This window comes from Solanum pennellii, chromosome 7 (assembly GCF_001406875.1).
Source record: "Solanum pennellii chromosome 7, SPENNV200".
NCBI classification, from domain to species: Eukaryota; Viridiplantae; Streptophyta; class Magnoliopsida; order Solanales; family Solanaceae; genus Solanum; species Solanum pennellii.
Window position 1 is genome coordinate 54933172 of NC_028643.1, and position 26914 is coordinate 54960085.

Sequence of the window (26914 nt, forward strand, 5' to 3'; positions counted from 1 at the left end):
TGGATCGGAGTGTCACGTTCCGACACCAGGGTAGTAAAGAGAATGAATCTTGAAATATGTTAATATGCTCAGATTTTAAAGAAACATATTTCCCAAAAGAGTATGGTGTGGAGGATTGAGTCCTCATAGATGTGTTTGCTGTTGTTGTAAATGATTCTTATACTTGTTGCTATCACTTGTTAAGCATTTGGTTGGTTTTATGTTATTATCTCAAATATATTATTTTCTATCTTGAGTTGGCCGATGATACCTACTCAGTACTTGTGCCTTGTACTGACCCCTACTTGTATTTGTTTTTCTTTGTTAATTGTGGGGTGCAGCAAACGTGCCATCGTCTTCAACTCAACCGCAACTCTAGCCATTCTTCATCACGTCAGATCTCAGGGTGAGCTAATGCTTCTAGCTTGGACTGGATCTTTTTCTTCATGTCTTGATGCCTTGAAGTTCCGGCATGGACTAGTTGTTTTATTTATTTTAGCATCCTAGATATTCTTAGATTTCGTAAATTGAGGATAGATGTTCTTGTGGTGATGACTTCCAGTTTTTGGGAACAATAAGTATTGAGTTTTTAGAAGTTATTTAATCGATTTTCCTTAATGAGTTTTAAGTCTTCCGCATTATATTTCGTTTATTATGGTTGAAATGTTGGGGTTTAGATTGGTTGGTTCGCTCACATAGTAGGATAAGTGTGGGTGCCACTCGCGACACGTTTTGGGTCGTGACACCTCTGCCTCCAACTATATCTATAAACAAATAAAACATTGTTGTTAGATAATCAGGAACAAAGATGAAATATGAAAATTGTCTCTATAAGAGCTTGTTGATATAAAATCTATCATGTTCTTCTAATAAGGCTCCAGAACATGATAGGTACATAGTCAGTGTCAAGTAATGTTATTCAATTCAAAGAAATGATAAAAAATTTACATTACAATAAGTCTCCCAAAGAATTAATTAGTAATTTAAATAAGAAATTAAGAACACGTGGTTTAAAGACAAGACCTATTTCTTTTTAAATCCTAAACTGAAAAGCATTATTATCCATTGAATATCAGAAACAAATAAAATATAATGAAAATACGATGAAATATAATTTTTGAGACATGGGATTATGATCTTCCTCAATTGAAGGTTCAAAAGGATGAGATGACTCATGTTCATTATTGCCAAAAGATTGCCAACTTGAACCTTGGGGAAAGTTAGGACCAACTTCATCAAAGATCATTTCACGATATGGATTATCATATCCTAATTCAGGTGCAGCACTACCACTCAAATCTTTATCACAAGATATCTCACTAATCATATTTTTTTCTCCTTGATGATTCCAGAAAAGATAGCTATCAACAAAACCAGATTTATAAAAGGGATGAATAATCGTTCCAAAATCCATGAACCTTAAGTTGTGACATTTACTACTTGGAAATAGAACTTTATTACCGCTCATGCGATTCTGTTGCAAACATGCAAATTGGATAAATTTATCCACTACAATTAGAAAACTTGAATTTATAGCCCCTCGACCATCCAACCTATCATACATCCAACCAAGCTCTACATTATTCATATTCCTAATAAAAATTATATATACAAGAATAAAAAATAAGTAACAAGCACAAATTTGTGGACCATAAGGTACTCTATTCATATTCATAGGCTTACAGACAATGAAAATGAAGATCAAAGATTCTACGACATAGCGAAGAGTAATCACCTAAAAAAGATTCAAACAAAAAGGAATAAATATGCGTCAAAAGCCAACTTTCAAATTAATATGAAACAAGAAAGTCCATTAAGAACATATGAATAGCAAATTAAAGTCATCAATTCTCATCTACAGAAAACGGTGATACAACAACAAACTAGCGAGTCGTATTATGAAAAGAAGAAGACGAGGAGAATATTACGGGAGGAAACATTACCTTTCTCTAGACACTGAATAGATAGTGAAAAGCTTGGAGAATTCTTATCACTGTTATTTCGAGATATAGAGAATTTCGTCAACCAAAGTAGAAGCAAGCAAGGTTAGAGTCTAAAAAAAACAGAAAAATATTCAAAATCAGAAATTAGAGCATAGTGAAGCAAATAACACAAACGAATGAAAGTAAAATATTAAATACAATAGTTAACTCAATCCTTTCAACACTACAAGAAAAGAAACAAGGAAAACACATACATTTCAACGAGATTGTGAAAAAAGTTTATAGCTAACACATAAAACCTTTAGAAAAATACCTACCAAACAACTAGTGTTGAAGCCTCTATTAACAATTTCATACATAAGAAGAGACTAATAAAAATAGAAAATCTCTTTTCTAATGATCGTAGAAGCTAATTTAATCCAGTGAAATGTCTAATTATCATCTCATATCACTCTGTAAATTCTAAAGTAGATAGAGCACACACTTTTTTTCTTAAATATCATTGAGATATGTACTCATTATTAAAATCTAATTCCTAAATCATGTCAATACCTATTTATCTTTTTTGGATTCTCTTTTTCTATCAACTTGCATGTCAATATCTGTTTATCTTTTTTGGATTCTCTATTTCTATCAACTTTTTGCAAGTTATAGCAATAAGATTTTCTAAGCTACATGCAATTCCCAAAGATAACATACGACAAACAAATACAAGAATCACATAATGTGTACATCAATAGAAATTAATATTTTATTTTTGAAACACTGCTAACAAGTTTTAGGTGGTTAAGCATAAGAAGAACTTCATTCAGAAGTGAGTTTACTGGCAATTTTTACGTTGTGTTAGAGTGAGTACAAAACACAATGTGGTTTATCAATATGCCTAACATCACCTATTGAAAAAAATTTCAGTAGACTAATGTTCTTCCCGAATAACCCCATCCCATTTCCCCAATTATTTTTTCACCAAATAGAATTCAAAACCCTCCTCTTCTATGCACTAGAATATCACCAAACATATGAAAAAGAGAAATTATCAAAGGTAGAATCTCACCTTTAATATGAGGATGAAGGAGATAGGAGAAATTTCACCGTGAACCTGAGTCAGGAATAATTTCACCCGAGACGGGAGGAATCGAAAGGATAGGGAGATGAGAGCAATCGAAAGGAGAAGGAGACAGGAGAAATCGAATTCTTACCTCTCACTCAGCTGCAACAATGCTCTTGGAACGTTTCACAATGATATACCCCTTTTTTTAGGTATTGTAACTTTTGTTTCCTTTTTTGTGCTTTCAATGAATGACGACTTGGTAAAAATTATTGCAATGAACCCGTCGCTTTGAAATAAATAAAATTGTTTACATTAACTTTTAGAGATGGATATTTCCATTACTACAAATTTAAATTTCCTAAAATTATATTTGTATTCTAGCAACACTAGTCCGTCACTACTTCCATCACAATATATTATCAAATTTGTAATACTTACTTTGTTGAAAAATTTGTAGTGATATTTAAGGCACCAATGTTTCCCGCTATTATTTCACAACAAAAAACATTTTCCGTCGCCAATCCGTTACTTTAATTTAACTCAAAATATATTTGTAAATTTTGCAACGAAATGAGTTCTTTGTTTCTAATCTTATATAGCGGCGAAATTGACTACGTCGCTAATATTCATCACTAAACACTATTTGTTTTTGTAGTGAATGAAATTAAGGGTGTTCTTGTATACTCGGTTAATATATGATGAGGATAATGGGTTTGTGGGTAATTATCATGAATTGGAATTGAGTCTTGAATGAATTTCATGAAGTTCCTTGGTAATACGTTCAATATCATGAGCTAGTTATTGCTATTATGTTATTGTTTGTTTATACTTAGTGTTGTTGGTGAATTGGAGTATGAATGAAGAAGTTATGAATGTATGATAATCTTATAAATGTGATGACTTGAGAGATGATAAGAAGTGTGTTAATATGTAGAATTTAAGGTAATTCTCCTATACATCTTATGATTATGTTAGGAATACTGATCTAACATCATGTTGGTTTTGATGAAAGGACATTCTCGTCATATAACCTATGAGATATGTACATGTCACATATGGGGTGAAGCCCCAAGGGCCTATGTCATTAACTAATGCTTAAGAAAGACCTAAAGGTTCATTAAAAAGTAAATTAACTTAGCACTGACTGAACTTGACAATGATAGGTGTTCTTTCAAAAAGGAAGGAGGATCACACTTTGTTCTCTCATGAGGTGGAAACTATAATGCTAATTAGCACAAAGAGCGTTTCTAGTAACAACCTTCTAGTTCCTTAACTATATGCATCGATAGGAAGACTACCTAGTAGATCTACCTACATGCTATTATGATAGATATGTCCTACCTTAGTAAGTAGGATGCACTATTTTCTGTGTGAGGTGATCTCACGTGATTCCATGTTTAGATCACATGGCATAGTGTTGGTTACGGAAAAGTTTTCGGGATGTTAAAATAAATGAATCAAAGTATGAAGATGAGAACTTACTAGGATTTCTTAAGAGGTGTTACTTAGTGTAGGTATGGGAATGAGGCTTTACCTTTACATTGAACAAGTGGGACTTTAGGGGAGTTCTGGGTGGGTTCTTTGAATGTATGTGATATGTATAATGTTGGTCCCATATGCGTGGTACTTTGTGGATTCACTCGATATACATGATGTTGATCAGAATATAATGTATGATATTGACTACTCTTTATATGATGTTCTATGAGTTAAAGACAATGCTTATGGTCTCTTTGTTAGTTAACTTAGTTTATGTGGGTTATGGGGCTTCACATAGATATTGCACTAGTTGGCTGGGATTAGGATTGCGATTAAGGTATTCTGATATCTTAATTAAATGGACTCTAAAACATGAAATATCATTATGGTTTTGTTTTGGTGATAATCTTGATCTTAAATATGAACATGTCGTATTGTTGTTTATGTATAGACTTGTATATGTTTTTTCAATGTGCATAAAAGTCTTTCTAAGTGAACTTGGCATGTTTATACTAAAACGTCCTCCCTAACATGCTTCTAAATTACTTGCCTATATTCACTCAGTATATGTGGTTTATGCTAACACATGTTTTCTACACAAAGTATACGTTCGGGACATAGAAGATATTTTGGTGAACTTGGATAAATAAATTCCAAGTTAGTATTTCCTCAAGTTAGAGGATGAAGAAGCTTCATTCTAGTTTTTTTTCTTCCAAAGACTGTATTGTAATTTATATATGAGACTTATTGTAATAGTGTAAGATATATGTCCCAAATCTTGTAATCCTATATTTGGTTATGTGTGAGACGATTGTGTAGACTATATTTGATATATGAGAAGTCTATGTGAATTTCAAATATAAAGTTTTAAATTATCCGCATTTTTATTCCATCAATAATGTGATGGTATAAGGTCTCTAAGAGGACGAAGACGCCTGTTATGATTAGGGGGTTATCCCCGTTGGTGACACTTACCATCCCATATTTCTTTATTTTTTGCATGTCACTAATCAATGAGATGACTTTAAAAGATAGAAAGTTAGATTCCAAAGACTCCAATGTAATGCAGAACTACCATAACTTCCGAACACTCAAAATTCCCATCATGGACATTTAATAGATCTTTTAGCCATTAAAAATCTCTATAATTATCAAAGCCATTTATTTTACAAGCTTATAAATTATAATCTACACGACACTAATAAAGGTTGCATCAAACTGTTGATTAACATATCTTGACTTTGACTTCTTATATTTTCTCAAGCATTTAAATTCATATGTAGGACTATAGAAGATTAAATTTGGGATTTAATTTAATTTAATTTGATTACTAGGAGTCAAGAAGGTAAATTTTGAATTTTAATTTTAATGATATTTCCCAAAATATTTAATTTTATTAGTAGGAGCCAAGACCTCGAAGGGTAAAATTTGTATATTATGTCATTTAATTTGATGATTAGGAACAAAAATGGTAAATTAATAATCTCTTGATAATGGATCATTTCTTATGGAAAATGTAATAAGTGTTAGTGTTTTCTCTTGAATGGACCTTAATACCTAACCAACACATTAATTGTCATGATCCGAGCCTACACCCTTGACGTGGACGACACTTGAAGGCCATTGTTGGTCCCCAAATGAACCCTCATCCTGGCTTATTATAAGGGAAAGACCAATTTAAGCATGTAAAGATTAAAAACTGATTAAAATTCATGAATTTAAACGCAAACTTTAACTAAAATAAAACTTTTGATGATAAACTTAATATATTTAAGTCTCCATAAATAGGAAACATTTGTTATTAGACATTTAATCAAATAAATAACTAATATCGACTTCGAAAATATATCGACTATTTATTAAGCCTCTAACTGACATAGATGGAAGTCGAAATAAGATCCATGACAACTTGACTAAACTGAAAAGTAAATGAAATCCTCTAGAAGGAAGGATGATCACTATATGTAACTCGAACTCTCAGATGTATTAACGAAACTTTTGTTGATGATCATGAATACTTGTGTATGCACCATGAGAAGATGCAGGCAATTTTATTTAGTACATGGAAACTACGAGCATGGAGGGGGGTTGCTAAAACATAACATAAGCTTGAATCTCGATAAAAAAAGAAACATACTTACCTTTGTCAACTCCAGGATACTCAAAATTACTCAAACTTGTTTGACTCAGAAGTACTCAAGGATAAGATACTCAACTCAGAGATATGATATTAAACTTCAAACATTTGATACTCGACTCGATTATTATATGCTCAACTTGAAATACTTAACTCTGGGTACTCAACTCTTGATACTGAACTCATAAATGCTTTAATTGAATTCATTTCGTTATAAAGAAGTTTAAACCAAGTGCAATATAAAGAAAAAGGGAAAGTTTTTGAGACATATTATCAGCTCTTAATAATAATATCATAAAGACATAACATCCTCCTTCTAAAAGTTTACTTCTCCAATGCATGAATGAGGTCTCATACCCCCATTAATACAAAGCAAACCCCCATGAGGAACAACACATTTACTGTTGTGTGAGTTTCTCTAACCGAAAATCATCACTAAAGAGCTATAGTGATGCTAGAACACTTAACCTCGCACTGCTAAGGCCCATACTATAACTTGACATCAATATAGGAAGCTAACTCACTAATTGGATCCACAAGTCTATGCGAAAAGGATTCATCTAAAAAGTATGACTCTGTTCTATCCATAACGACTATATTTTTAAAGGGCTGATAGTTTCTGAAATTTTCCACATATCTGTGCTCAATACTACTCGCAAAAAGTTTATGTTATATTTGCTCTTTATTATTAATCATCCAACTACCTTTGAAGTCTATCAAAAAAACAATCAATATGTCCCAAAAGGTATGAATGGTACGTTCGGCTTTTCCATCTATTTGCGGACAAAATGTTGTGCTAAGGTTAACCGGAGTACCAAGATCTTTCGGAAATGACTTCGAGAAGTGAGAGGTGAAATGAGAAATTCTATCTGAGATGATAGAAAAAAGAACCCCATGTAACCTAACTATCTAATTAATATAAAACAAATCATAGTCCTCCATTCAATAAGTAGTCTTGACTTCTAAAAGGCATTAAAACTTAGTAATTCTATCAACTTTCAACCAAATGGAGTCATGTTGTTTCCAAATATGAGGTAAACCTATGATAAATTCCATGTTGATCACTTCCCAATATCCAATGGCAATATTCATTTTTTGAGTGATACCTCCTGGATTTTAATGTTTTAACTTGACTTGCTAGCAATTAGGGCACTAAGCCATAAAATCTTCTTATTCTCTTTTCATACCATTCCATCAATACACTTCGCGTAGATCATAGAACATCTTAGTGGCTCGTGGATTAACATAATATTTGAATTTATGGGCTTTTAAAAGAATATGTTGTCTCAAGTCACCAACCTTAGAAACAAATAATTTACCCTGATAGCGAATCTCCCCCTTGGGAGAAAACCTCAACTCTCTTGTGGTGGATTGCACTCTTTATTACAATAAATATCGGATCACTGTCTTGCTTTTCCTAACCTCCACTACCAATTATGTTTTTTCCTATTCTTAACTAATATACCACTTTTTGATATGCTAATAAGACAAACTTCTAAGCAAGCAACTTTGTGAACTTCTTTTGCTATTTTATTCCTTTCTTCCTTAACATGTGCTACACTGCCCATATGTAGTCTACTTAGAGCTTATTCTCCTTTATTGGCAGTACCACGACGGTAATGCACACTTATATCATATTTCTTAAGGAACTCAAGTCATCTTCTATGGGGAGATTAAACTGTTTCTTGGTGAACATATATTGAATACTCTTATGATTTGTGAACACATCTACGTTATCATCATACATGTACTGTCTCCAAATAATAAGTTCAAACACCTTACATCGCTGCATCAACACATAACCTAGGACGACTCTGGATGAATTAAAATGAATCACATAACTATTTGAACCCTTTGCTAAAGTAAAAAAAGGAGTGTTAGTCAACCTATTCTTCAGCTCTATGAAGCGTTTCTCACAATCATCACAACGTTGAAACTTGACCTTTTCAGAGTCAATTTAGTCAACATAGAGGCTATGGATGAAAATCCTTCGACAAACCTTCTCTAATAAACCTCTAGACCTAAGAACTTCTAATATCATTAGGAGACATAGCTCTAGGCCATTGTTTCACTGCCTATGTTGTTTGAGAATCCACTTGGATCCCTTCTCTAGAAAAAATATGCCCGAGGAAAGCAAAAGATTGCAACCAAAACTCTCATTTGTTAAAATTAGTGCATAGCTAACAACCTTTGAGAGTTTGTAGAACAATCTTCAAATGATTCCCATGTTCCTTATCATTCCTAGAGTAAATAACGATATCAACAATAAATACGATAACGAACAAGTCTTAATAAAGCTTGAACACTTTATTCATCAAACACATGAAAGTTGTAGGAGGATTGATTTTTCAAATTCACATAATTATGAATTCATAATGAAAATATCGAGTTATGAAGGTTGTCTTCGGAATGTCACGATCTATGTATTTAACTTGATAATGACTCAATATGATTTCTATATTTGAGAAATTACTAGTGCTTGATACTTGGTCAAACAAGTAATCTATCATTGGGATATGATACTTATTATTTATTGTGACCTTGTTCAATGGCCATTAGTCAATGCACATTGTTAGAGTAGGGGTTTCAACTGCACTTTCAATTTCATAAACTCAACTAGACCCATTTTGTAAGGAGGAATAGTAATAGTCTAGATATTTTAAAGGAGGTCAATTCTAACGTCGATTTCCATTTCGAGAGGAACTTCGAGAAGATCTTCTAAAAATTCTCTAAGACTATAAATTACTCAAGAGTAGGGGTTTCAGAGCTATATCTCTGTAAAATTATGTAAAATCACATGTTTAGTGAAGAGCACAATTAGGTCTTTAAGAATGTGTATTGGGGGTACATAGATGTCCCATTGACCAATTTGAAGAATATTGGGCATAGTTTAGATCTTTAAGAATGCGTATTGGGGGTACATAGATGTCCCATTGCCCAATATTGAAGAATATTGGGCGTAGTATAGAAAATTGGCTAAGGGTGTTATCCAATTTGTATAAAATGTTAAAATTAGGAATAATATAATCCAATATTGTTGTCCAAGAAATGTACATGCAATGCAGACCTAAACTAAAAACAAGTCCTCAGCAAAATATATTAGGTACTAGGCATCCAAGTGTCAAGCCTAGTACCATATCACATGACCATTTAAAATGATCATGTCAATTAAGCAGTGCCCAAGGACATTGTGAGGATCCTTGGGACAATAAGTAAACATTCCCAAATGATCCATATATAATAGTTAGTTAGGAAAGTAATAGAAACGAATCTTTAAGCCAATTTTCTATAAAATGGTGAGAAACGTCCAACAGGGGACCACCCGAACAGAATTTTGTTAGGGTAGTTAGGGTGCAGGCATGCACATGGGTTCATCGAAGTGGGACTAACTCTCTGACTAATTATAAACTCTAACCTACAACCCTAAATAACTAAATAGCCTAGGATAAAACAAAAACATAAATTATCTAGTACACTCGACAACCTAAGAATTAATTGGGTGACAATAACGTAGTAACTAGTTAAAGAGATAACCTAGTACCTAACCTAAGATTGTCCAAAGGGTTTGTTATGGTCCTAACAACTTAGGGATACTTGAATAATTATACTAGGTTACTTTATAATTTAATTTAGAAATTTAATTAATTAATTTAAAAGTACAAAACATAATCACAAAGCAATTTCTAGATTTCGGTTAAGACAAGAAAAAGATAACCTCATAATTAACCTAGGATGGTCCGAAAGGGTCAATTATGGTTCCAATGACTTAGGGGTACTTTAATAATTACCCTAGGTCACTTAATTAATTCAATTATCAATTTAATTAATTAATTTAAAGGGAAAAAACGAAATTCTTAGGAAAAATATCATATTAGACTAAGTGTTGTGTTTTCCTCATTCTAGTCAACCTAGGATGGGATTTTTAGTAATTAATTAATTTATTTAATTAATTAACTTATTAAGACTTAGTTGAATGAGTAAACATAATTTCCTTAACCAAAAACGCACGATCAAACTCTCATAGAACACAACTCTAAAACGAACAAAAGAAAGAGCTAGAAAGTTCATAGACGTTTGAGGCGATTTCAAGGTTTCTTCAAGTTTTTGTTCAAGGTGGTATTCGTAGATTATGTTCTACTTAAGATATGGGTTTATATCCTTGAATTATTTATCCAAGAGTACTTTCCATCGTCCTTAATCTATGTAGTTCCGAAACTAGGGTTGTTCTCAAGGTTCTCATCTAACTTTCCCTTTCCTAGTATCCTTGTTAGAATTTCAACGTTGAATAGATTAATCTTGATCATGTTGTTGGTATATGGTGCTGAATAATATTAATGTGTCGGGTTCTTTATTTGTGAATGTCGATTGAACTTATGAATTGAACTCGTATGATTCTAAGTGTTCCTTACGTGAATTAAAGGAATTATGCTATGTTACATTATGTCCTAAAATGTTAAGTGTTGACGTGTTCCCTCCTAATAGTTACCGTTAAAGTATCCATGAAGATGTTATGTTCATTTATGTGTAACATGATGCTGTCCAAATTGGCTTATAACGTTATGCTAAAGTTATAATCTAAGGTTGGATTAAAAGATCTCCATTAAATTATACTTCAATGAATTACCTTCCTTATGCCAATAAAATGTCTAACAATACATTGTTGAAGAGTGATGAATGGAATTGTCTAAAATATTATCCTAAGTAATTAAAGGATTAGCTAATGGTTATTACATACAAAATTAATCATGAATGAATATGATAATTGGCTTATGAAAACAAAGATGGTTATGTAATCTTTACCCAATTTTTTTGGCAATACTAATCATATGCCAATCATATGTAGCAAAAAATAATGAAATGACAACTCCAGCATTTCTAAAGTTATTCAATGAATCCATATCCAAAGGCGTGTCATTCATTGGGATAAGACCCAACATTCCCTAAAAGAATGAACTATGAACATATGTAACTCATTGGAAGAAATACTCATCATCCATAAACAATGATATGAATTTACAAATCAAAAGTAAGCAAGTAAAGTGAGTATTAACATAACTAAAGATGTATAAGTTAAGAAAGTAACTAGAATGAGGTGATTAAAAGAAGTGAGACAAGTCTCACTTACACCTATGCTACTAGGTTAAAAATGCTCACGAATAAAGGTGTTAGAACGTGTGAGACAAGTCTCATTAACACCAAAAGATGTTATGCAAGGAAAATTCACATTTCATCAATGTAAATAAAAGTATTACAAGTCATCAATAAAGTAAGTAGATCTCAATCTAGAATCAAGCTTCCATAATGTTTGAGTCAACTCTAATAGATAAAAAGATAATGAAAGTGAGCAAAGCACAGATAGACTAGCTATGAGCTCGTGCTTGTACATGTAAGTCTCATGAGACAAGGATACCCTCGATTTGGATAAGAAGTCTCCATATGTCCATAGTCTTCGAACTATATCTAGCCAACACAGGAACTTGCTTATGGTTTCCACCTAAAAGAGCTAGTTATGTTGCTATCTCACCTTGGCCTGTTAGATCACCTCCTTTAGGTGTGGGGTAGACATTGGATTTCATGTTTAGATCACATGATACGTGTCATTTAATGCTCAAATGATGTTCTAGGTTCACTATAGCTTTGAGCCACTCCTTTTCGGTGTGGAGTAAACACTTTGTATGGATTCGCCTTAGCCGGGAATCACTTATTTTTGGTGTGGAGTAGACATTGGGTTTCATGAGTAGCTCACATGATCTAGATTCATTTTATTAGGTGAATCACATATTTTAGGTGTGGGAAAGACACTGGATTTCATGTTAGCTCGCATGATCTTACTTCTAAAGATGTCTCTAAGAAAGCAAGAAAGAAAGATGACGGAACGTATGTTAAAAGTGAGCTATGAAATTAAGAGCTTAAGATTGTCAATTTCCAATATCAACAGCAATGAAGTTTCAGCAAATCATGGGCAAAACCATATAAGATTGGGTTATAATGACTTCATATATGATGACAGTAAAAGGGAGTAGAAACATAATAGCAAATCAAAGCTTCATATCTTCCTTGATATGAAAATGATGAAATAAATAGCAGAGCCAATAGAGACTGGCATATGAAATGTTCCTGCCCACGTAATACATAATGTAATGAACGACTCATTGTAAGGATAGTGAAATCATTCCTTAGTCCTTGGATTACACAGTTGATTCATTTTGGTATGGGAGTACAATGACTCATTCCATTTGTAATTAAAACATACGACCAAAGGAATTATCTAACTACACAATAAGAAGAACAAAAAGACTTAAAAATATACTAAGTCCCAAAGAAGGAGCTTACGGGTTCAAGAATATCAAAGTTTCAAATCTTCGCCCGAGTTGTTCTAAAATTGTGTCTATGATTCTTATGTATTGTAATCGTATAGAAAATGATTTGTGTTCCTTGAATGCATTAAAATGCATCATATTCATGCAACAATTCACAACTAGCGATTTAGGAAAGTCTAGTTACTATACTTTCCAGAAATGGCATGTTGTTTAGGAAGAGGTTCCTTTATCATGCATAGACGTATGTATATGTGTGCATACACCCATAGTTAGTAAAAGTGGTGTAATAACCATACACAATTTACTAATTTATAGGTGCAGGTCAGAGATCAGAATGAAGACTCATTGGAGCAGTTTGGACTCAGCGATCTACAGACCTTTTGGTAGGTCCTCTCTAGTTCGAGGATGCTACTTGTATTTCATAACCTAGTATTTAGACTCGCTAGAATATGTTTTCCCTAGCGTTTCATTCAGATGTTTTCATTTCGAAGCGTTCGTATTAAGGCCATTTTGGCAACTTAATATGATATATTAATCCTTTATTTCGAATTGGTTCTTTAATGATAGATGGTTGTTTTTAATTTGAGCTTAGTATGTTCGTAACTTATACGAAAAGTATATGAAGTCTATGTACACTTCATTAAGTATTAAATTTTTTAGATTTTCCGCTAAAATTTACCATATGAATGTGATGAATGCAATAAGAGGCTAGCCTGCAACCTCTGAGTGGTCAATGATGTCGGTTGCAATTTGGATTCTAGAATACAGGTCGGGAAAATCCCTTAAGCCGAATATCATGACCAGAGTCTAGACTTCCTCGAGACCGGCATCTTTGATCTCTCAGAGGTCACAGACAAGCTTACTTACGCCATTCTTACTTCGTCTAGGTTAATTTTAGCGGAAAATTTGAAATTTTTTGTTTCTTAACATGCTTACTAAACATTCTACTACATACGTAATTGTTCACCATCAACCATCTAACATTAAGGTTATCAAATGAAAGAAACATTTTATCATAACGATAAAGATGTACTTGCTAAAATTGCAGCAACACGATGTCTGAACAAAAACGGGTAATAAACATTAGTGGAACATACTCCACTAGATCAATCCTCATCTAAGATAGAATGTAAATGGGGAAGAATCGAAAGAATTAGGGCCTACCAAGTCCGGATGAAGGAGCGACCTCTGGATAGCTGCAGGGTCGATCCTATAACTCTAGCGTCAACCTGCGCTATCACCTAAAGTTGTAGAGTTGTATAATGTTAGTACAAAATTGTACTAAGTATGAGTATATGCAAGCACAAACAAAGGACATGCATGAGTAAGAATAGCTTTTTCCTAACATCATGATTGTAGAAGTTCAAGTCACTGGACTTGCCGAATTGAGATTAAGAAAGTGAGTGAGCTTTCAAAATTTTTATTAGGAAAGTCAGTGAGCTTTCAAAATTCGGATTAGGAAAGTCATGCCATGAGAGTAACATGCATCATCATACTTATTATATTGCACACAACATATAACATCTTAAACATAGCACATATCATAATTCATATACCACATAACGTTTTTCATATCATTCATTCGTATGCCATGAGACTTAGGAATCATGTACTTCACATTAAGACTTCCCAAAAATTAGGGCTCAAAATATGGGACCTCAACTAGGGAGTCCGCTTTAGCAAACACAGAGTCTGCTTTATTCATTCATACGTACTTAATTTCCTTTCATTCACGGGCCAGTGTAAACACCAGCTATACCTAGGATGTATTTTTAGACTTTAATCGGGTTAGTTGTACAATGACCAAGAATGACCTAATGTCATTACTTGAATCTAACCCACCTCTTGATTATCCTATCCTAACACATTTGGTATCATTCAATTCATTATGTTCATCAATTGAGTTTGGCCTCATTCATTCATCGGGAACTTTAACTTTAAACGACATAGATCATCTGATCATCATTAAATCCAGTGTCATGAAACCCAACACTGAAAAGAGGTGGAATCACCGGCCAAACTGACCCAAAACATGCTAGCGTATAAAGACATTAAAGACCGCCAGATCCCTATAATTTCAGTATATGTTCAAATACTAAGAGATATAAGGAGACCCATACCCGGCATGCCGGACAGTCTTATCTAATGATAGTTACATGAACCTCCGCCCTTGTCGAAAGAAGGCATCACCGCTCATAGCTAGTCCATCGAGGCTCACTATAAAGGTCCATTACATTAAACTAATACGTCATGGAAGTTGGCTTCTAGTATGACGACATCATAGATAAATTGATGATTTCTCATCTCATCATTAGTATTTAGTGTGTTAATCTCAATACTTTCATTAGAGTGTTCATAGAAACTAGTCTTTTCATTAACTTTACACTCTCATGGGTGAGTACGTTTTTGTAACATTTACTTAGGCTCATTTGAGATTTATCTCATCTTTTACATTAGCCTCATATCATGTTGTAACAACATTAATTATCAGTGGAAAATTTGATCTTCATAGTTTCTCACCCCTTTTTATGTTAATGTTCATTTAATCATATGTCAATTCACTTGGTCATTTAGTGTATTTTACAATAGTACTTAACAGTTCTAGGGTTTCATCATTTAGTTACATACATCTTAGGTTCACTTACTTTTATGCTAGACTTATGGATCTATACATACAAGCCATGAGGCTTCATTCATCGTTCATTTAAGTGACTCATATCTTCCTAAGATTATGTAGTACAAGACTTATGCATATTGTATGTATGCCAACATCTCAATTTCGATTTAAATAGGCAACATTATTCATTAACATTTAATTCACGTATGACTTATGTATCAATACGGAATTTGGGCAAGGGAACCTGGTTTTCAAATTCTTTTGAACAGCACGTACATTTTTTTAATTCATTTTTAATATCCATAGGCTTGGGAACCCTAGTTTGAGCCCCAATGCGTTCATTTTATTTTCCCCTTAATTTCTGTCTGCATTTTACGCTTAATGGAAATAAGAGGATGTGGGATCAAACCCCCACAAACTTATTTACTTTTTATTTTCATTGCCTTTAAATTTCTATATTTTTGCCTAAGGGTTGTGGATTCGAACCCCCGCACCCCTCTTTAGTTTCTTTTAATTTTTCTCCTTTAATCTGCCTAGGAGGTTGTGGATTCGATTCCCACGCCTTACATCTCTTTTCTTTCATTTCCTTTGACTCTGCTTCTCTTCCTCGAGGTCGTGGGTTCGATTCCCACGCCTCACATTTCTTTTCTTTCATTTTCTTTACTCTCCTTCACTGCGTAGAGGTCGTGGGTTCGATTCCCACACCTCACATTTATTTTTTTTTCTTTTGCTCTTCCAGAAATCTGATTGAGAGGTGGTGGGTTCGAATCCCACTCCTCTCATTTCTTAGTTTTATCTTTTAAGTTACATTTTTCAGCCAATATCATGGTTCGAATTCCTTTAACCACATTTCTTTTTACTTCTTTATTTTTCATGGTTTTTAAAATGGTGATGTCACGGGTTCAATCCTCCATGACCTCACTTGTTTGAATTCATTTTTTTCAACATTTTGAACCCTCTTTGCTGACCTAAATTCATCACTAGAAGTTAAAAATTTTATTTTAATTTTTCAGCATCCAGTAATCAAATTACACCTTAGTTCTTAGGGGAATTTTGTAGTGCATTCGGAACGGTTTAGGTAGGTTTTCATGGATTTGTTTAGCCAAGAGATTATCTCTCAAATCAGCCACATTTAAACTCATATGAACATCAAATTTACATCAACATGTGTACATAAAACATACAGAACTCTCATGCAATTTCAAGTTATAAACGATGAACAATAGCCAGGTTAACACACACATACACACATAGTTACATTTTCGGAAACATCAACATAAGTCAAATAATTTCAAACATACATATAAACACATAATAATCATGAAAATATGTTTTGTCACTAGTTTTCTACAAGAACACATAACCAACCTATGATTTAATGGTATCTAGTGATAGGGACAAGCAACAGGGAATAATCCTAGTTTTTGGAATGAATATTCTGAACCTTAAGGGGTCTCTTGGGAAAGGGACCAAGAGAAAAGAGAACACATACCTTTTTGACGTTCAAACATCAAATTCTTTCCCATCCCACACCTTCAAACACACGTCCAAATCCAAGAGCTTCAACACCAACTTGACTGAAATGCCCTCTCTTTGCATTACGTGTTAGATTAGTTGTTTGTTTATAATTTTCATTGTGAGTTCTTCAAGTGTGAAGAACTTTGGTTTAGCTACAGTATTTGTACGTTATTTGGAAGCGAAAAATGTGAGTGAGAGTGATAGAGACGTGATAGAGAGTGTGATGAGCGTGGGAGACAAGAGTTTTCTAACGATTAGGAGTCTAGTTTATGACTTAGTCAAAAAAGGTTTTATTTAATTATTAAAAATATGATTTTATTTTATTTTAAATCAACGAATAACTAATAAATATAAATTAATTACATTAATTTACCAACAGAAATGTAAAAAAATTTAATTCATTGCTTCTACCGAGGTTCGAATTCGGGTGGAGCAAGACTTCACTTCAATAGCCCAATTTCGGCCCTCTCTCACAAATATGCCCATCCACCTTAGCCTGTAAAAGGACCAATTTGCCCCTAGACCCTCCGAACCGAAGATTTCCTCTTTTTATGTCCGGTAAAGACTCCTTTGAGTAAATCTTCGTATTTGAGAGCCCTACATGGTTGGACCCAACCTCTCCTAGCCGAAATAACACCCCAAGTTAGTTTGCTTGGATGTAATAAAGGTCCCGAGGTCTGGTTCTACGCGCATCAATACGTGTGAACCCGGTCTAATCGTTGGCATTCTAGACCAATTAAACATTACTTATCATATCAATTTTTAGGGTTGTTACATTATCCCCTCCCCTTAGGAACATTCTTACACGAATGACACTACTCTTTATTGACAATATGTAAGTCATCTATACAATGTTAGCATACATAGGTAATTCAATACTCCCCATTGGTGAATATTTGATTCACACATTAACATGATGGTGCACATCTTTGAAACCTACTAGTAGCTTCACATTAATAGACTAAGGAACTCTTTCCTAAACTAGTCTTATAAAAGCATACAACATAAGTAAACATGTAAGTCATACAAATAAGCAACCAACATAATGAGTCAAACATATTAACCTCATACTAGTGCATAAACACCATACACATTCACTAGAGGTGCCTTCCCCTGCACCCCTAGACTTGAGTGCGATGAATCATTCCCTTCTTGGAGCCTCTTCACTTGGACCATTAGGTTTAACTCTCTGTTTCCCTTGTTCTTGACTTCTCCTATTCGGACAATCCTTTATCATGTGACTCGGTTTTCCACAACTGTAAAAAGTGTTAGAGTCCATCATACATTATCCCCTATGCAGTATGCCACAATTCCTACCATGTGGCTTTTCCAGGGATATAAAGTCTTACGAACCTCTGGGAGTAATCCCTCACTGACATCGAGCCCTACTTAACGTTGATGAATTCTTCAACCTTAGCCTCCTTCATATAACTGGGAGAGAACCACCCTAGAAAATCCATCTTTAAAAGATCCCAAGTAATAGTACCCCCTCCTAAGGCTCTGCTATCCTGGCACACCTTATACCAAGATTAAGCTATATCCTTTATCTGGTAGGATTCCTACTCAAACTTCTTCACATCAATCAAAACCAATAGCCTAAGATTGTAAAGATCTAGATTTGGCCATGTGTACGAAAGTTTTCCTGCTCCATCTGTCAACCCAACTAAGTTAACAAGCATCTCTATTCCATTACGTGGAGCCTAGGGAGAAACTTGAATTACCCTAGTAGTCACTTCTCCAATCTCCCCACCTACTATTCTACTTGTATTATTCATTTGGAAACTTCAAGAGTTGACGCTAGATATGCTCTTAACGCTATGAAATCCAACATTACAGAAGGAACTATAAAATAAGAAGAAGGGAAATTTTCCTACCCATCATTCACTCTCTAATCCAGGATAGTGGTGCACTTCATCACAATGACTTAGAAACTACTCAATGTGGTTGATGTGCACTTATTATACTCGGAATTTAACCTAGCGCTCTGATTCCATCGTTGTCACGGCAAAAGTCTAGACCGCAGACGAGACCGGCATTGTTGACCTCTCAAAGGTCGCACACAAGCCTATTGACGTCTTTCTTGCTTTGTCTAGGTTAATTTTAGCGGAAAATTTGAAACTTTTTGTTTCTTAAGATGCTTCCAAAATATTCTACTACATACGTAATTGTTCGCCATCAACCATCTAACATTAAGATCATCAAATAAAGGAACAATTTATTATAACGATAAAGATGTACTTGCAAAAATAGCAACAATATAATGTCTGGAAAAAACGAGAAAGAAACGCTAGTGGAACATACTCCAATAGATCAATCCTACAACTAATATAGAATGTAAATGGGCAAGCGTCCTCGAAATCATGAGGGCCTACCAAGTTCGGATGTATGAGCGACGTCTGGATAGCTACAGGGTCGATCTTGTGGCTCTAGCTTTAACCTGCGCTTGCACCTAAAGTTGTAGAGTTGTATAAGGTTAGTACGAACTTGTACTAAGTATGGGTATATGCAAACACACACCAAGGACATGCATGAGTAAGAATAGCTCTCTCCTAACATCATGATTGTAGAAGGTCAAGTAAGTGGACTTGCCGAATTGAGTTTAGGAAAGTGAGTGAGCTTTCCAAACTTGGATTAGGAATGTTAGTGAGTTTTCCAAATTTGGATTATGAAAGTCATGCCGTGAGAGTAAAATGCATCATCATACTTATCATATTGCACACAACACATAACATATTGCACATAGCACATATCATAATTCATATAACACATAACATTGTTCATATCATTCATTCGTATGCCATGAGACCTTGAAATCATTTACTTGACATTAAGACTTCCCAAAAATGAGGTCTCTACATATGGAACCTTAACTAGGGAGTTCGCTTTAGCAAACACAGAGTCTGCTTCATTCATTCATATGTACTTCATTGTATTTCTTTTGTGGGCAAGTGTAAACACCAACTATTCCTAGGATGTAGTTTAAGACTTTCATAGGGTTCGTTGGGTAATGACTAATAATGACCTAATGTCAATATTAAATCTAACTCACCTCTTCATTATGCTATCCTAACACCTTTAATATCATTTATTTCATTATGTGCATCATTTGAGGATGGCCTCATTCATTCATTGGGAACATTAACATTAACCGACATATATCATGTGAGCATCATCAAATCTAGTTTCATTAAACACCACACCAAAAGAGGTGGAATCACCGTCCAAAGTGACCCAAAACATGCTAGCGTACAACGGAATTGAACCCCGCTAGATCCTTATATTGGTAGTAAAGGTGCAAAGACTAGGAGATGTAAGGTTACCCATACCCGTCATACCGGAAAGTCGCATCTGATGAGTGTTACGTGAGCATGTATTGGCCGCTTATCAAGACTTGATTTCATGGTCGCTTATTTTGCGAATCACTTTGCTAGTGATATCGTGCCATCAGACTTGTCTTTTCATCAAAGGAAAAACTTCATGCATGATGTGAAAATGTTCTTTTTGGATGAGCCACATTTATATAGGAGTTTTGCCAAAGGGCTTATTCAGCGTTGTGTTCAGGAAGTTGAGATAATGAGTGGTTTAGAGGCATGCCACTCTTCGACTGTGGGTGGGCATCATAGTGGTATCCAGACAACCCATAAAATCTTTCAATGTGGCTACTATTGGCCAACCATCCACCAAGATGATCATGAGTTTGCCAAGGCATGTGATAGGTGCCAAAGAGATGGAGGTGTTTCTAGACGGCAAGAACTCCCTTTAAATCCCATTCATGTAATTGAGTTGTTTGATGTGTGGTGTATTCTCTTTATGGGCCCCCTTTTGAGTTCTCATAGGATGAAATATATTCTTTTGGTTGTTGATTATGTGTCAAAGTGGGTGGAAGCATAACACTTGCAAATAATGAAGGAAAAGGTGTCACCGCGTTCTTGAAGAAGAACATATTTTCCAGATTTGTCACCCCAAGGGCCGTTATTAGTGATGGGGGATCGTACTTTTGCAAGAAGTTGTTTGAAGGATTGTTGAAGAAATATGGGGTTCGCCACAATGTGGCCACACCATACAATCCTCTGACTAGTGGGTATTATAAGGTGTCAAACTAACAATTCAAGCAGATTCGGGAAAAAACGGTGAATGCGAATAGAACGGATTTGTCAAGGAGGATTGATGATGCTCTTTGGGCCTACCGGAAATCATACAAGACTCCCATAGGTATGTTCCCATACAAACTTGTATATCGGAATGCTTGTCACTTGCCGGTTAAGTTAGAGCATAAGGCCATGTGGGCAATGAAGAAATTTAAAATGGATTGGAATGAGGTTGTGGAACATAGGTTAGATGGGATGAATATGCTTGATGAATTTCGCTTAAAGGCATATGAAATTTCATCCCTCTACAAAGAAAAGTTGAAGAAGTACCATGACCAAAAGATTGAGAAGACAGATTTTGGGGTTAGGATTTTGTGCTTTTATTCAACTCCAGGCTGCGCTTGTTCACGGTCAAACTCAAGTCCAAATGGACTGGTCCATTCTTTTTCAACGAACTTTTCCCTCATAGAGTGGTTGAGTTGGAGAATAAGGAGGGTGTAAGGTTCAAGGTGAACGGGAAACGAATCAAAATGTACCTTGGGCATGCTAAAAAGGCAAATGATGTGATCGAGGCATACCATCTTGATGAAATCTGAGTAATCAATAGTCCTGTGTCGTGCCGCGACGTTAAATCAAGCCCTGATTGGGAGGAAACCTAATATGTATCCTCTAGCCAATAATAGTTTTTTTTTGTGATTTTATCGGCGTAGTTGCATTATTTATGTTTTTCTCACTTAATGTAACATATTAATTTTCTTTTATTTTTTTTGAAGTGTTGGCTAGAGAGTAAACTAGGGTCCGTGTCTAAAAAGTGTCCAGAAAATACCAAAAGATGAGCTTATTGGGTGTTCAATGTGCAGGGACTAAATACCCAAAAATTAATAGAAAATTACTCTGGTGCACTGATCGACAGACCAATCAACGGACAGTCATCCTGTCGATGGACCGTCGATAGGGTGCGTAGATCCCAGGTTTGTTTCATCATTTTTTTCTAAGTTAGGGAAAACTCGACGGGGCAGTCGGCGGACTGTGGAATGACTTACAATCCGTTGACTTCGAAATGTCAGCTCCTCCGACCTACTATCCTACTCAACACGACCGGCTATATATTAAATTTTAAAAATTTAAACTTACCCACCCTATTAAAGCTTCCCCAAAACTGTTTCCCTCATCATTTCCCTTATACTTACCCACATCCTCACCCATTAACTCCCATTTCTATCAGTCAAATTTTCCTCTTCCCAAAATCTTTATCAATTTCCCAGATCCCTTCTCTTCCCTAATCTTTCATCTTCTTCTGTCTTCGGCCCGATCGGTGTTTGAGGTCACTCTTTGGTGTTTTGTACTTGCAAGAATTCATCCCCTCATTCCCTACACTATAGTATACAGATATGTCTTTCTGATTTTCTCTATGTACTCTCGTTACTTTACATGCTAAATTATTTGAATACGATTGTTGGTCTTGAATTTGGGACACCGTGTGATGCTTAAAATCTTCAAATTTAATCCAAAGTTCCTCAGAACATTGAAAGTGAAGGGGATGCGGGTGTATTATCTAATAATTGTAGTGTTTTGAGTGTTGCTGTTTCCGACTAAAGGTTTGATAGTCTGTGAGAAACTATGTTTAAAACTATGATAGTTCATGCCCTAGGAATGATGAAATGTTTTGTTAAACGCTAGAGGAACTTAATGTTTCTTAGATTTCTCTTAAATTGTTATTTGTTGGTATAAATGGCTGCAAAAATTCTGTCCCTGAAATACAGAACTAGACCTCATCGACGGACCGTCGTTGAGGTCCGTCAACAACATCTCCCCTGATTTATCTAAGTGTCTACCCACGGGTGTAAATGAAGGTTCGTCGACCCAGCGACGCACTATCATGCATGACTCTCAACTCTATCAATAACCTTATTTCTAAAGTTCCCCAAAACTTTTCTGAGGGTACATCGACGGACCCCCACTGATGGACCGTCATTTACTTGACGGTCCATCCTGCCGGTTCGTCGTCTTTAATAGAAACTATTTTGTTAAGAATTCGAAAAATTTTGTAAGGGTACATCTGCGGTACCCCAGTGACGGACCGTCATTCCATCGACCGTCTGTCCTGCACTTCCGTCATCTCTAAGAGAACTCTTGTTTCTACAAATTCTAAATAAATTTTCTATGTATCCACCGACAAACCCCCAATGACAGATAGTCATTCCACCTAGGGACCGTCGATGAGGTCTGTCAGTCAGTTCTGTACTTCTGCATCACCACTCTGTTGGTGTTTCCTCCTTTGTGTTTGATTCTTTTGAGTGTGTTGCATACTTACATTGGTACTAATAACCTCTCCTTGTAGGTACACATGGCACCCAATCAAGACATAGTCTACTCTCAAGGAAGTTCCAAGTCTGTCACCCCTTCCTACTTGTTGGTGATTGGGTCATCCGACGATGAACATGAACCCGAATACGTGCCCCCAGGCACTCAGAGCTAGTACCTCTCGAAGCATGCCCTAGAGGGTGGCATCCTACGTAGTTACTGCCTCCCAGTCCGATGAGGGGTGCACAGTTACCGGCACACCGTCTGGGTCAGATGCAGTGTCAAAGAGAGAATATGGCTCTACAGAGGCTTCCGAGTCTGAGGAAGTTTCATCTTGACATAGGGACAGTTCTCCAGCTACATCAGTCTGCTCTGCCTAATCTTTAGAGGCTGACAGTGCGGATTCTACTCCAGCACCCGTGACCGATGTCCCCAAAACTTGTTGCCGATCAGCCCACCATTGGTGTGTCGAGGGAAAATATCAGATATACAGGGATACGAAGCTTATTAAGTACAAGGGGGTCATGAATCGGACTCTGACAGTCGAGCGGCTAGTTCTTACTGAGAGTATTCCTACGATGCTAGATATACATGATCTTTTCTCCCGCCATCGGCTACAGTGGACTGCTAGGAGTTTCGGCCAATACAGCGAGGAGATGGTTCAAGAGTTCTACGTCGCTTATGTGGCGAGTATCATGGCTAGTTTTCACAAGCAGGATAACCCCACCAAATACACACCACTTTGAGCATATTCGTCTCCGTGGAAAGATGGTGGATATCTCTTTGCCCGCCATTCGCAGATTTTTATATGGTGCAGACACTGATGCCACCAGGACCCCCGTCTCTCCCAATTTTACTATTGGTGGAAGCTGGTAAAGGACGACCATTTCCAATGTGAGAGAGTGCTGAGAGAGATCACCAAGAGGTCGATAAACAAGAACATCTTCGTAGATGGTGAAAGTGCTGAGTGGGTGCTGGATCCCAGAAGAGGTATAAAGAAGTCCAACACCACATTCACAACAAAATTCTTATGTCTCTTAGTCGTCACTGCCTCTACACAGTGCTGCTTATAATATTGTTTCATGGGATAAAGGAGTGCTCATAGCTGCCATGGTTACTGGGTTCGCGGTAGATTTCACGTGGTTGTTACAGGCGTTCATTTATGTGATGGCCTTTTACGCCACCACTACTTATACCTTCCCTTGCATGATGTTTTAGTTGTCTAGGTCTGTAGGAGAACCTGTGTGGAACATTGATGTTCTCAAGACCCCGACTCGCATGTTGGATATCGGTCTCATCCGGGATGAGGCCAATGAGTTGGCTCCCAACAGAAGGCCCAAAGTTGAGGTGCAGCCGCTTGGTGAGAACTTGGAGGACACCGTAGAGAATGACCGAGGGGATGATCAAGCTACATCAAAGCCTACCATTGAGTCTATCTCGGGTACTAGCACAACTCTGATCTCCTCCCGCACCACCCCTTCTGCTACACTGGTCCCGATAGCTAGGTCCAGAAGTTAAAGGCCCATATGGCAACACTTCAACATAATATCTAGCGTTTGATGCAAAAGTCCATTGCTGAGGCGGAAGAGCGAATCGAGAAAAAGATGGCCCAGTAGACTGAGAGGCAGATTATGGAGGTCCACCAGTGCCTTGATGCATTTGAGTTTTGGGTTGTCGCTCAGCCAGCCCCTACTGTGGATTTGACGACTCTCCAGGCTTCTCTTGCGAGTCTGAGAGTAGATATAGATGCCATACAAGAGGCCTAGGTACCCGAGTCTGAGGCCCCACCGGTGAATCCTATTGAGAATACGGTGATGGCTGCACTTTTCTCCACCACTGCTGCGCCATCATCTCATCCACGTCAGTAGACCAAGATGCACTGATATAGAGAGGATGGTGTGACTCGAGCTAGGAAGAGAGAGCGTATAGATTTTGAGGTTGTGCCTCGCTGATTGATGAGGAGGCCCGGCAGAAGAGGGCTCAGGCGGTGGCTATGGGGGCGTCTAGCTCCACGATTGCTGATGTTGAGATGAGCACTACTGAGGGTGGTATTATTGATGTAGACACTACTGACAGTGTAATTACTACAGAGGGAGTGGGTTCCAAGAAACCCGACCCGCCATATTGTTGATCATCAATGCGCGCCTCAAGTTTTCTTCACCTACCACTCTGTTTTATATTTTATGCATTGGGGACAATTGCATTCTCTTTTTTTGGGGGTGGGGTAAATGTAAAGTTTGTTATAGGGTGAAGACTTAATATCCTAATTCACTATCCTATCTTGGGGTTTTCTTGCCTGTGTTCTTTTTTGCCACAAAAGATTGTTTACTTTATTGTAGAACCGACACGTTAGTATCTTGTACATAGTATAGATATGAAATCTGAAACATGATGGCTAAATAAAATGATATCTTGGTTTGAAGAAAATGTTTGCACGATTAGGCACAGTGAATGATGAATGTGTGGCTCTAATCATGATATAGAGATACACCACTACATAACCTCAATCTTATGCTAAAACTAGGTGTCTGATAATCTGGTAGGTTTATGAGGTGTAATGTGAGTGTGAGTAAAGTTGAATATTCCACCATTGGTACTGAGCTAGAACTTCCTGGTTTGTCCTCCTAAAAGTAATATGTGATAAACATTTAGGAAAGGATCATAGGCCCTTGTTCAAAGATAGCAACTCTTTAGTCTAGATAAAAGATAACCAAATGAAATTAATACCTTCTTTATCCAAATGATTTGAGCTTAAAATGGACCTTTTTATCATTTCCGGGAACAATGTGTAGGCCCTGGTCTCTCATTAGACTTGCGTACCTTAGCTAATGCCAAAAGAATAATTTGAGGGTGTCTAATGAAGAAAAAAACCTCATCTTGGCCCTGACGCAACCTTGGGTATTATGTGCCTTGATCTATGGCAAATCCATGAGCTGAGATTGGCTATTATGAGGAATTCTTCGGAAAGTGGGGTTGAAAGAATAAAGAGAGCGAAAGAAGAAAAGAAAAGTGAGTCAAGCAAAGTTTAAATCAAGTGAAAATTTTTTTTCAAAAAAAGTCATTTTATACAAAAGCAGAAAGAAAGGAGAAAAGCAAGGCAAAAGAATATAAGAATATTAAGTATAGGGCGGAATAAACGACGAAAAGGTAGGACACTTAGACGTTATGTCGAGGAGGCAACAACTCACGACAATGCATTCAAATATACCCTACCTGACCGTGAGCCTACGTTACAAGCTAAGAAAGTCCTATCGTGATCCTAAGACTATAATGTTGTGAACATAAAGCAGTGAAAATAAGGGAAAGCCTATGGAGACAAAGGTCCAATGAGGTGAGAAGTTGTTCTGAGAGTGAGTGTTGAATAAATAATCCTTATACTCAAACTGAAATCACTGTGTAAAAAAGGAGGATATTGTTTTTAAAGAAAGGACACTAGTTGCAATACTGGAAAGTTGTCACCTTCGTGAGAGATAAAAGA